The sequence below is a fragment of the Salvelinus namaycush genome, chromosome 8 (genome assembly GCF_016432855.1).
Source record: "Salvelinus namaycush isolate Seneca chromosome 8, SaNama_1.0, whole genome shotgun sequence".
In the NCBI taxonomy this organism is placed as follows: Eukaryota; Metazoa; Chordata; class Actinopteri; order Salmoniformes; family Salmonidae; genus Salvelinus; species Salvelinus namaycush.
In genome coordinates, this window is record NC_052314.1 from 8,586,653 (window position 1) to 8,599,331 (window position 12,679).

At 43.1% G+C, this 12,679-nt stretch overlaps 1 protein-coding gene across 1 annotated transcript in view; it reads right to left on the reverse strand.

Moving 5' to 3' along the window:
- The window catches only part of LOC120052368 (MOB kinase activator 2-like), a 110,477-nt gene that overhangs the window by 96,672 nt on the left and 1,126 nt on the right, over positions 1 to 12,679 (reverse strand). The window lies entirely within an intron of this gene.

Consider the following 12,679-nt stretch of genomic DNA (forward strand, 5'->3'; position numbering starts at 1 on the left):
AATAACAGTCACTCACTGACTACAGTATACAAATGTTCTATCATTTTGCAGATAAGGTTAGCATTTTCGAAGACAAACAATGTTGAAGTGCAGGGCAAGAGGGAGCTGCCTTGTTCACATAGAGAGCATTCTACTTACAGCACTAACGGTCTATGAAGATCAAGTCAACAGTAGCTATCCATCCACTCCTACGCACGCAAAGATCTGTGTGTGTGTGTGTGTGTTGAAGGTTGTAAATGCTCCTTTCCAGACAGGTGTTACAGTAAGCTGTGTGTTCTAGAACCTCGGATCAATTCTAATATCCTCGTAACTGACTTAAGACACCACACACCCTCATGGAGAAGGACCTGGTGAGTAGGAGTCAGAAAGCATATTAGAACAAGCCTAGTAAAGAGAAAGGGAGTGAAAGAACATTATGGAGGAGACAGAGAGAGAGAGAGAGGTAGGAAGACCGTTGACTCGGGGGCAAAGCAATGTTCTGTTAGTCCCTGTTCCATTCAGCCAGGAGAATGCAGCGACAAATTATGTCTCCTGATCAGGACATACAGTTGAAGTCGGAAGTTTACATATACCCCAGCCAAATACATTTAATTCCCTGTCTTAGGTCAGCTAGGATCACCACTTCATTTTAAGAATGTAAAATGTCAGAATAATAGTAGAGAGAATCATTTAATTCAGCTTATATTTCTTTCATTACATTCCCAATGGGTCAGAAGTTTACATACACTCAATTAGTATTTGGTAGCATTGCCTTTAAATTGTTTAACTTAGGTCAAATGTTTCAGGTAGCCTTCCACAAGCTTCCCACAATAAGATGGGTGAATTCTGGCCCATTCCTCCTGACAGAGCTGGTGTAACTGAGTCAGGTTTGTAGGCCTCCTTGCTCGCACACGCTTTTTCAGTTCTGCCCACAAATTTTCTATAGGATTGAGGTCAGGGCCACTCCAATACCTTGATTTTGTTGTCCTTAAGCCATTTTGCCACAACTTTGGAAGTATGCTTGGGGTCATTGTCCATTTGGAATACCCATTTGCAACCAAGCTTTAACACCCTGACTGATGTCTTGAGATGTTGCTTCAATATATCCACGCAATTTTCCTGCCTCATGATGCCATCTATTTTGTGAGGTGCATCAGTCCCTCCTGCAGCAAAGCACCCCCACAACATGATGCTGCCACCCTCGTGCTTCACGGTTGGGATGGTGTTCTTCGGCTTGCAAGCCTCCCCCTTTTTCCTCCAAACATAACGATGGTCATTATGGCCAAACAGTTCTATTTTTGTTTCATCAGACAAGAGGGCATTTCTCCAAAAAGTACGATCGTTGTCCCCATGTGCAGTTGCAAACCGTAGTCTTGCTTTTTTATGGCGGTTTTGGAGCAGTGGCATCTTCCTTGCTGAGCGACCTTTCAGGTTATGGCTAGAGATTAGCCAGCTAATCTTTGTATTTCAAGTTTAGCCAACTTGGATCTATTTGCTAGCTAACAAGGTTGAACAGTTGAATTGTTATGAAAGCATCCTTTTGTCTGTCTCCAACTGTTTGAACAGCACGTTACACGGAACCCAAACCGGCTGCGCGCGTGTGCCATCGTGTATACATTTATTTTGTCCCCCCACACCAAACGCGATCACGACACGCAGGTTAAAATATCAAAACAAACTCTGAACCAATTACATTAATTTGGGGACAGGTCGAAAAGTATTAAACATGTATGGCAATTTAGCTAGCTAGCTTGCACTTGTTAGCTAATTTGTCCTATTTAGCTAGCTTGCTGTTACAAGCTAATTTGTCCTGGGATATAAACATTGAGTTGTTATTTTACCTGAAATGCACAAGGTCCTCTACTCCGACCATTAATTCACACATGAAACGGTCAACCGAATTGTTTATAATCATCTCTCCTAATTCTAGGCTTTTTTTTCTCTTGACTTTATATTTCGATTGGCAACTTTCATAAATTAGGTGCATTACCGCCACCGACCTTGTATAACCAATGAGGAGATGGCAATGGGTACCTGCTTCTATAAACCAATGAGGAGATGGGAGAGGCAGGACTTGCAGCGCGATCTGCGTCACAAATAGAACTGACTTCTATTTTAGCCCTTGGCAACGCAGACGCTCGTTGGCGCGCGCGAGCAGTGTGGGTGCAATAATTGAATAATATAGATTTCTAAAATTATTTTGCAATGCTCGTTGTAGTCAGCCTGTTAGCCTGTCCACTTAGTTCAGATGTTGAAATCAAGTGGCCTACCTTATTTCTCAGAATGAAAATTAGTTGCCAATTCCTTATATAATTGTGTTTTATGCTTAATGAACACTTATAAAACACAGACTAGACGGCTAGTATAACATTCTTGTACACCAATGCTGCACACGACCAACTGAGCATTCATTTTCCAGAATCAATGTTCATTGATACTCTCGTTTTAGTAGTGTCTTCTCTGCGCACAATTTGAGTAGTTGAGACATAAAACGTTGAAACAGAAATGTTAACTTGTCCTCTATTACAGTAAAATAACGTCTCAATGTGTTTCAGTGTCCATATTTATTTAACCTTTATTTAACTAGGCAAGTCAGTTAAGAACAAAATTCTTACATTCAATGACGGCCTAGGAACAGTGAACAGTTCAGTCCTGTTCCCTTGAACAGGAACTGCCTGTTCAAGGGCACAGCAACAGATTGTACCTTGTCAGCTCGGGGATTCGAACTTGCAACCTTTCGGTTACTAGTCCAACGCTCTAACCACCAGGCTACCCTGCCACCCCATATCACCCATTCTGTTAGACCAAACCTCAAATGCAAATAGCGAGTTGAAAGCGCTTGCCAGGGAGAAAGATGTGATCTCTCAACTGTTGGCGTGAGAGGCAGGGGAAGGGCTTGGTGAACGTTTAAACCACAGAGGAAGAGGCGAAGCGAGAGGTTTCACTCCCCCTGACATCAGTACAAAAATAAGGTAATGTGTTTCTATGAGTTTATTTTGGACCTACTGTGAGCTTGTCGCCTGCCTTCCCATCTTTAGGACAACAACTCCCATTGTTAGGGCGGAGACGTGCATCTCGTCATTATATACAGATCTCTGGTGTAAATGGGAAGGTGCACACGGCACAGAGGAGCGAAGGAGACGAGACCAAAAATACAACATGACAACAAGCAGACAAACGCTCATAAAACAAAAACAACACCACCTTGATTCTTGCGATACAAGCATTTGGAATATCGCGTAAAAACATTATATCAAATTAATTTGAATTTGATATATCGCACAGCCCTACTACACTGGGCTTCTTTTACACCACTGTCTGTTAATTTAACACTTACAGTGTTCATTTAACACCAGAATCCACACTATAAATGTTACACTGGAAAATCAACACTAGGTAATACTGGCCAATTTGCTGTGAATATCTTCAGCTTTAGCAGAGAAAACTCACTTACACTGCTGCGGTGTGTGTGCGTGCGCTAGCGTGCGTGTGTGTGTGTGAGATGGTACAGATAAAGCACAAGGGTTGAGATGAGGACATAGCTGCGAATGAGCATTGACGGCAGCTATGAAAGTGTACCAGGACATTTAGATAACTTTCTATGAATACACACCATGAGTCAAATGTAAAAAGAGGTAGTATATACATAAAACAGAAACACACAAACAGGTATACAGTAGGTCTACTCAAACAATAGATATACAAAAGTATGTGGACACCCCTTCAAATTAGTGGATTGGACTATTTCAGCCACACCCACTGCTGACAGATGTATAAAATCAAGCACAAAGCCATGCAATCTCCATAGACAGTAGAATGGAAGTAGAATGGCCTTACTGAAGAGCTCATTGACTTTCAAAGTGGCACTGTCATAGGATGCCACCTTCCCAACAAGTCAGTGCGTCAGATTTCTGCCCTGCTACAGCTGCCCCAGTCAACTGTAAGTGCTGTTATTGTGAAGTGGAAACGTCTAGGAGCAACAATGGGTCAGCTGCGAATAATGGTCTGGGGCTGTTTTTCATGGGCTAGGCCCCTTAGTTCCAGTGAAGGGACATTTTAATGCTACAGCATAAAATGACATTCTAGACAATTCTGTGCTTCCAAATTTGGAGCAACAGTTTGGGGAAGGCCCTTTCTGTTTCAGCTTGACAATGTCCTTGTGCACAAAGTGAGGTCCATACAGAAAGGGTTTGTTGAGATCGGTGTGGAAGAACTTGACTGGCCTGCACAGAGCCCTGACCTCAAATCCATCGAACACCGTTGCAATGAATTGGAACGCCAACTGCGAGCCAGGCCTAATCGGCCAACATCAATGCCCGACCTCACTAATGCTCCTGTGGCTGAATGGAAGCAAGTCTCCAGCAGTGTTCCAACATCTAGTGGAAAGCCTTCCCAGAAGAGTGGAGGCTGTTATAGCAGCAAAGGGGGGACCAACTCCATATTAATCCCCATGATTTTGGAATGAGATGTTTAACAAGTAGGTGTCCACATACTGGTCATGTAGTGCATTTATAAAACACACACATACTGTCTACACAGACAATGAAACACACACACACATTTGGCTGTGTAACTATGGTGTGAGTGACTATGCTTTAATAAATAACCAGACCCGGCCCTGTGTGTAATGTGAGTTTATATATAGCTCTATGAATCTCCCCTCCAGTCATCTCAGCTGCCCATTGGCCAGAGGTCATGTTACTCATCAGCAGCAGCAGCATCATCGTCGTCGTTATTATTAGGTGTACAGCTCGCCTCCAAAAGGACATGGTCGCCCGCCGGTTATCCAGTCTCACATGACTCCAATCTAACCATGAAGGGTAAGCATGTGCTAGCCCAGTCAGATTCCAAATCAAACCTTTAACATATGAAGCCTATTCATGTGTCTGAGTTTGTGAAATATTTGATGTTATCAGGAGCATTGTTCCCATTTTCTACAGAGCCTATGGAGACAAGAACTGTCTCCATGTGTCTGCTACAGGCTGATGTCGGTATTGGAAAATATCTAGCCTGTGTTTGAATCATTTCCATCCACTACCTACTCAAATAAAGACAGACGCACCACTAAGTGCATCCTGCCGGGCTGTTTCACCGCCTGATAAAACAACTGCACCGTCCACAATCTCAGGGCTCTCCAGAGGGTGGTGCGGCCCAACGTATCACCGGGGGCCCACTGCCTGCCCTCCAGGACATATCCGGCAACCGAAAGTCAAAAGGAAGGCTAAGAAGATCATCAAGGACCTCAGCCACACGAGCCACGGCCTGTTCACCCCGCTACCATCTAGCAGGCAGAGACCGTACAGGTTAGAGGTCGACCGATTATGATTTTTCAACGCCGATACCGATTATTGGAGGACCAAAAAAAGCCAAAACGAATTAAATCAGCCGATTTTTTTATATTTATTTGTAATAATGACAATTACAACAATACTGAATTAACACTTATTTAAACTTAATATAATACATCAATAAAATCAATTTAGCCTCAAATAAATAATGAAACATGTTCAATTTGGTTTAAATAATGCAAAAACAAAGTGTTGGAGAAGAAAGTAAAAGTGCAATATGTGCCATGTAAAAAAGCTAACGTTTAAGTTCCTTGCTCAGAACATGAGAACATATTTCAATATTCCCAGGTAAGAAGTTTTAGGTTGTAGTTATTATAGGACTATTTCTCTCTCTACCATTTGTATTTCTTATACCTTTGACTATTGGATGTACTTATAGGCACTTTAGTATTGCCAGTGTAACAGTATAGCTTCCGTCCCTCTCCTCGCCCCTACCTGGGCTCGAACCAGGAACACATCGACAACAGCCACCCTCGAAGCATCATTACCCATCGCTCCACAAAAGCCGCGGCCCTTGCAGAGCAAGGGGAACAACACTCCAAGTCTCAGAGCGAGTGACGTCACCGATTGAAACGCTATTAGCGCGCACCCCGCTAACTAGCTAGCCATTTCACATCGGTTACACCAGCCTAATCTCGGGAGTTGATAGGCTTGAAGTCATAAACAGCTCAATGCTTGAAGCACAGGGAAGAGCTGCTGGCAAACACACGAAAGTGCTGTTTGAATGAATGCTTACGAGCCTGCTGCTGCCTACCACCACTCAGTCAGACTGCTCTATCAAATATCAAATCATAAACTTAATTATAACATAATAACACACAGAAATACGAGCCTTTGGTCATTAATATGGTCGAATCCGGAAACTATCATTTCGAAAACAAAACGTTTATTCTTTCAGTGAAATACGGAACCTTACCGTATTTTATCTAACGGGTGGCATCCCTAAGTCTAAATATTGCTGTTACATTGTACAACCTTCAATGTTCTGTCATAATTATGTACAATTCTGGCAAATTAATTACGGTCTTTGTTAGGAATAAATGGACTTCACACAGTTCGCAACGAGCCAGGCGGCCCAAACTGCTGCATATACCCTGACTGCTTGCACGGAACGCAAGAGAAGTGACACAATTTCCCTAATTATAAGAAATTCATGTTAGCAGGCAATATTAACTAAATATGCAGGTTTAAAAATATATACTTGTGTATTGCTTTTAAAGAAAGGCATTGATGTTTATGGTTAGGTACATTGGTGCATTTTCGCAAATGCGCTTGTTAAATCATCACCCGTTTGGAGAAGTAGGCTGTGATTCAATGAGAAATTAACAGGCACCGCATCGATTATATGCAACGCAGGACACGCTAGATAAACTAGTAATATCATCAATCATGTGTAGTTAACTAGTGATTCTGTTAAGATTGATTGTTTTTTATAAGATAAGTTTAATGCTAGCTAGCAACTTACCTTGGCTTCTTGCTGCCCTCGCGTAACAGGTAGTCAGCCTGCCACGCAGGCTCCTCGTGGAGTGCAATGTAAGGCAGGTGGTTAGAGCGTTGGACTAGTAACCCGGAAGGTTGCAAAAACGAATCCCCGAGCTGACAAGGTAAAAATCTGTCGTTCTGTCCCTGAACAAGGAAGTTAACCCACTGTTCCTAGGCCGTCATTGAAAATAAGAATGTGTTCTTAACTGACTTGCCTAGTTTATAAAAAATTAAAAAAATTAAAATCGGCCAAATCGGTGTCCAAAAATACCGATTTCCGATTGTTATGAAAACTTGAAATCGGCCTTAATTAATCGCCCATTCCGATTAATCGGTTGACCTCTAGTACAGGTGCATCAAAGCTGGGAAAGAGAGACTGAAAAACAGCTTCTATATCTCCAGGCCATCAGACTGTTAAATAGTCACCACTAGCCAGCATCCACCCAGTACAATGCCCTGAACTTAGTAACTGTTACTAGCCGGCTACCACCTGGTACTCTCCCCTGCCCCTTAGGGACTGCTGCCCAATGTACACAGTCATTTAACACTGGCCACTTTAATAATGTTTACATACTGTTTTACCCACTTCATATGTATATAATGTTTTCTAGTAAGGCTCATCTTATATAACTACTGCTGTACACACCTTTCCTATTCATATACTGTCCACACTGTCTATACACACCATCATATACATATATATTGACATTGTTCGTTCTGATATTTCTTGATTTATGAATTAATATGTTTGGGATGTGTGTGTATTGTTTAGTTCAGTATCACTGTTGGAGCTAGAAATATAAGCATTTCGCTGCACTGATAACATCTGGAAAATGTGTACGCGACCATTTGAAAGCCATTGTTCAGGTCTTGCACCCTAAAGTTAACACCATTTAGTAGTTGTCATTTTTCTCTCTCGCTCCCTCCATCCTGCTTTTCAATGATGGATTGGTAATGCATGAGGGATTAAACACCTGTCGCACCCGTCCGTTTCAAAGGGGTACATTCGGTCATGGGACCAACATACACAAGAATACACAAACACAATGACACCCCAATCATCTACCAACCTTGTGAAGGTCCGACAACAAGCCGTTGCACGATGCCTAGATGGACACACACACAGTGGTGGAAAAAAGTATCCAGAATTGTCATACTTGAGTAAAAGTAAAGATACCTTCATAGAAAATGACTCAAGTAAAAGTTAACCAGTAAAATACTACTTGAGGAAAAGTCTAAAAGTATTTGGCTTTAAATATACTTAAGTATCAAAAGTAGAAATAATTTGAAATTCATTATACTAATCAAACCAGACGGTATCATTTTCTTATTTTTTAAATGTACGGACAGCCAGGGGCACGCACCCACACTGAGACATCATTTACAAACCAAGCATGTGTTTAGTGAGTCCGCCAGATCAGAGGCAGTAGGGATGACCAGGGATGTTCTCTTGATAAGTGTGTGAATTAGACCATTTTCCTGTCCTGCTAGGCATTCAAGATATAACGAGTACTTTTGGGTGTCCGGGAAAATGTATGGCGTAAAAAGTACAGAATATTCTTGAGTAATGTAGTGAAGTAAAAGTAAAAGTTGACAAAAATATAAATAGTAAAGTACAGATACCCCAAAAACCTACTTAAGTAGTACTTAAGTATTTTTACTTAGGTACTTTACACCACTGCACACACACAAGTTGTCTTTGAGATCATCATTCCGACCACGACACACCAAAGTGACCTATTAACTCTGGCATTTATTACTGCACCAATCAATGACCTCGGTGGACAAGCTCAGCTTCACTCACTCCAGCATCTCCCATATGGTCTTATATCTATCCATCTTGTCATGGTCCTGTCAACCTTTTCTTCATCTCTCCCCCATTAGGGGTTCTCATATCACCCTCTTTTTCCCTCCATCATTGCGTTTTTCATCCCTCCATCATAACAACGAGAGCATCTCTAAGCTACAGGACTGTTTTGCTAGCACCGACTGGAATATGTTGTTTCGGGAGTCATCCGACGGTATTGAGGAGTTTACCACATCAGTAAACCTACTTCATTAATAAGTGCATCGATGACATCATCCATACAGTGACCGTAAGTACATATCCCAACCAGAAGCCATGGATTACAGGCAACATTCATACTGAGCAAAAGGCTAGAGCTGCCGCTTTCAAGGAGCGGGACACTAACCCGGACGCTTGTAAGAAATCCCACTGCGCCCGTCAACAAACCATCAAACAGGCAAAGCGTCAATACAGGACTAAGATTGAATTGTACCAGCACTGACGCTCGTCGGATGTGGGAGGGCTTGCAAACTACAACAGATTACAAAGGGAAACCCAGCCACGAGCTGCCCAGTAACGCAAGCTACCAGATGAGCTAAATGCCTTCTATACTCGCTTCAAGGCAAGCAACACTGAACCATGCGTAGAGCATCAGCTGTTCGGGACGACTGTGTGATCATGCTCTCCGTTGCCGATGTGAGTAAGACCTTTAAACAGGTCAAAATTCATAAGGACGCAGGGCCAGATGGATTACCAGGACGCGTACTCAGAGCATGCGCCTACCAGCTGGCAAGTGTCTTCACTGACATTTTCAACCTGACACAGTCTGTAACACCTACATGTTTCAAGCAGACCACCATAGTCCCTGTGCCTAGGAACGCCAAGGTAACCTGTCTAAATGAATCTCGCCCTGTAGCACTCACATCTGCTGCTATGAAATGCTTTGAAAGGCTGGTCATGGCTCATATCAACACCATAATCCTAGACACCCTGATACCCACTCCAATTCGCCATAATCCCAGACACCCACTCCAATTCACTTACCACCCCAACAGAACCACAGATGATGCAATCTCTACTGCACTCCACACTGCCCTTTCTCACTTGGACAAAAGGAACACCTACGTGAGAATGCTGTTCAGCGTTCAACATCATAGTGCCCACAAAGCTCATCACTAAGCTAAAAACCCTGGGACTGAACACCTCCCTCTGCAACTGGATCCTGGACTTCCTGACGGGGCACCCCAAGGTGGTCAGGGTAGGCAACAACACATCTGCCACGCTGACCCTCAACACAGGGGCCCCTCAGTGGTGCGTGCTTAGTTCCCTCCTGTACTCCCTGTTCACCCACGACTCCAATACCATCATTACGTTTGCCGACGACATGCCGGTGGTAGGCCTGATCACCAACGATGAAGAGACAGCCTATAGGGAGGAGGTCAGAGACCTGGCAGTGTGATGCCAGGACAACAACCACTCTCACAACGTCAGAAAGACAAAGGAGCTGATCATGGACTAAGGGAAACGAAGGGCCGAGCACGCCCCCATTCACATCGATGGGGCTGAAGTGGTGTGGGTCACAGTCATGGAGGGCACAACAACACCTCCTCACGAAACCTCTTCCCCCTCAGGAGGCTGAAAAGATTTGTCATGGGCCCTCAGATCCTCAAAGAGTTATAAAGCTGCACTAGAGAGCATCTTCACTTGTTATGGCAACTGCTTGGCTTCCGACTGCAAGGCGCCACAGAGGGTAGTACGTATGGCCCAGTAAATCACTGGGGCGGAGCTCCCTGCCATCCAGGACCTCTATACCAGACGGTGTCAGACGAAGGCACAAAAATTGTCAAAGACTCCAGTCACCCAAGTCATAGACTGTTCTCTCAGCAACCGCATGGCAAGCAGTACCGATGCACCAAGTCTGGAACCAAAAGAACCCTGATCAGCTTCAACCGCCAAGCCATAAGTCTGCTAAATAGTTAGTTAAATAGTTAACCAAATAGCTACCCGGACTCTCTTTTCTGACTCATCACACGCTGCTGCTGCTTATTATCTGTCACTTTATTCCTAGTTATATTTACCTCAATTACATCAAACCCCTGCACATCGACTCTGTACTGGTACTCCTTGTATATAGACAAGTTATCGTTACTCATTATTACCCGTTTTACTTTTCTATTCTTTTTCTTTCTGCATTTCACTGTTAGTCCACACCTGTTGTTTACGAAGCATGTGATGAATGAAATTTGATCTCCCATGTCACCTTCTCTCCGACTCTCCTCCATCAGTCTCAGTGGGTCCTTATTTCTCCTTCCATCCTTCTCTCCCTCATCAGTACGGGCCCTACACACACACACACACACACACACACACCACACACCACACACACACCACACACACTCTAGAGAGCAGCAGAATATGGGCCACATCTTCCGATGTCCAGCTGGGCATCGTGCTTGTTGTCAAGGCCTTCATGAAGTGGGTAGATGACAGAGTCATAACTTCATTGACTTGAACAGTAGCCGATAAAATGTGCATAAGGTTAAGTTTGTGCTGTGTAGTAGACTACAATTACTCTCTGTCTCCAAGGCTAAACAACGCTGCACTTAAACATGAATTACAGACATATCAACCAGTCCAGGTCTGAAAGCACAAACTGAAGGGGGGGAAACGGTCTGAAGGCAGAGAGGGAGAGGCAAAGAGAGAGAGGCAGAGAATAAGGAGAAAGATAATAAATATCTTTCCCAGATTAAAAATGAGAACATGAGACCTGTCAACACTGCCACATCAACCAGAAGTCAGGCAACGAATGCAGATAAAAACTATTTGTTGTAGCTAGTGCCTGGTTCATATTTTGTCAGGGTTCCAACGAGGCCATGATTGCCTTGTTATCTCTCAGCCAGAATGTCATGTTGAGGAGAACCAGCCAAACAGCAGGCCTCCACCCCTTCCTCTACCCTCCCTCACACTGACGGCGGCACACCTTTCAGTGGGGACTTAAATCCTGCCGTGACACCGCTGCCGGGCAGACAAAGGAAGTGTTATGTTCTGTCACTGTGTTGTGTTCTAGATCCTTGCTGGGAGATGATATCAGTGGTGGCCCAGGAGCACACAGACAGACAGACAGACAAAGACAGACAAAAACAGACAAAGACAGACAGACGTGTGTCTTTATGAAGAAGGAGCATTGATCTCTCCATAAGCACACACACGGACACACAAATAACAGAGAGATGGGCCTAATCTTTCAAATATGCTTAGATATGTCATCTGACAATACAGAGGAATCTTCTATACAGTATCAAGCAACAAATGGCTAAAATAATTCCATAACAAAATACAGCAGGGTAAACATTATAAAACACACAGCAAGTGATTAAGAGGCCGATCTCCACACAAGCCATATACAACCGTATACTCCTTGAATGAGTTCACAAACAGGCAAATCCGTGTACCTACTAATTATTTGTAGGTTCTGGGCTTATCATGCCAATGCAAAGTTGTCAATTGTATTTTAATTACTCTCCTCTCTTTGCATGCAAATATGAATTAAGACTGTCCATGCCTGATTCACCGGAGTTTGCATTGTAAATAGTGTGCAACTAAGTCATGAAACAAATCTGTAGTCAATTTTAAAAAACTAAGGCAAATGAGAGAATACACTTGTCTTGCAATGTCTCACATGTTATGATGGAAAGAATGGAATTGGCAAATGGGCATGGAAGTGTAATAAACTCACAATATGTCCCTTCCTACCCCTACAGATGCTACATGAGCTGTCAAAAAACATTAAATATGCTGAGCTGTAGCTCTAAAATCCATATCAAAATCTCTCTATTTTCAAATTTAGGACTCCTAAAACGGAAGTGTCAAACAAAAATAAAGTGACAGGTCTGCATCGCATACGCGGCTCGAGAGGTGCATGATGTCACCACCAAAACCACACACTTGCATTTCAACACAATTGATCTGCACAAACTACACTGTCATGATAACCTCTGAAATGAAATTGTATTTGCTTTAACAAAATCTGCTACATTGTAGATATAACATGTATTTTAGACTCGAAAAAGTATCAACATCCGCA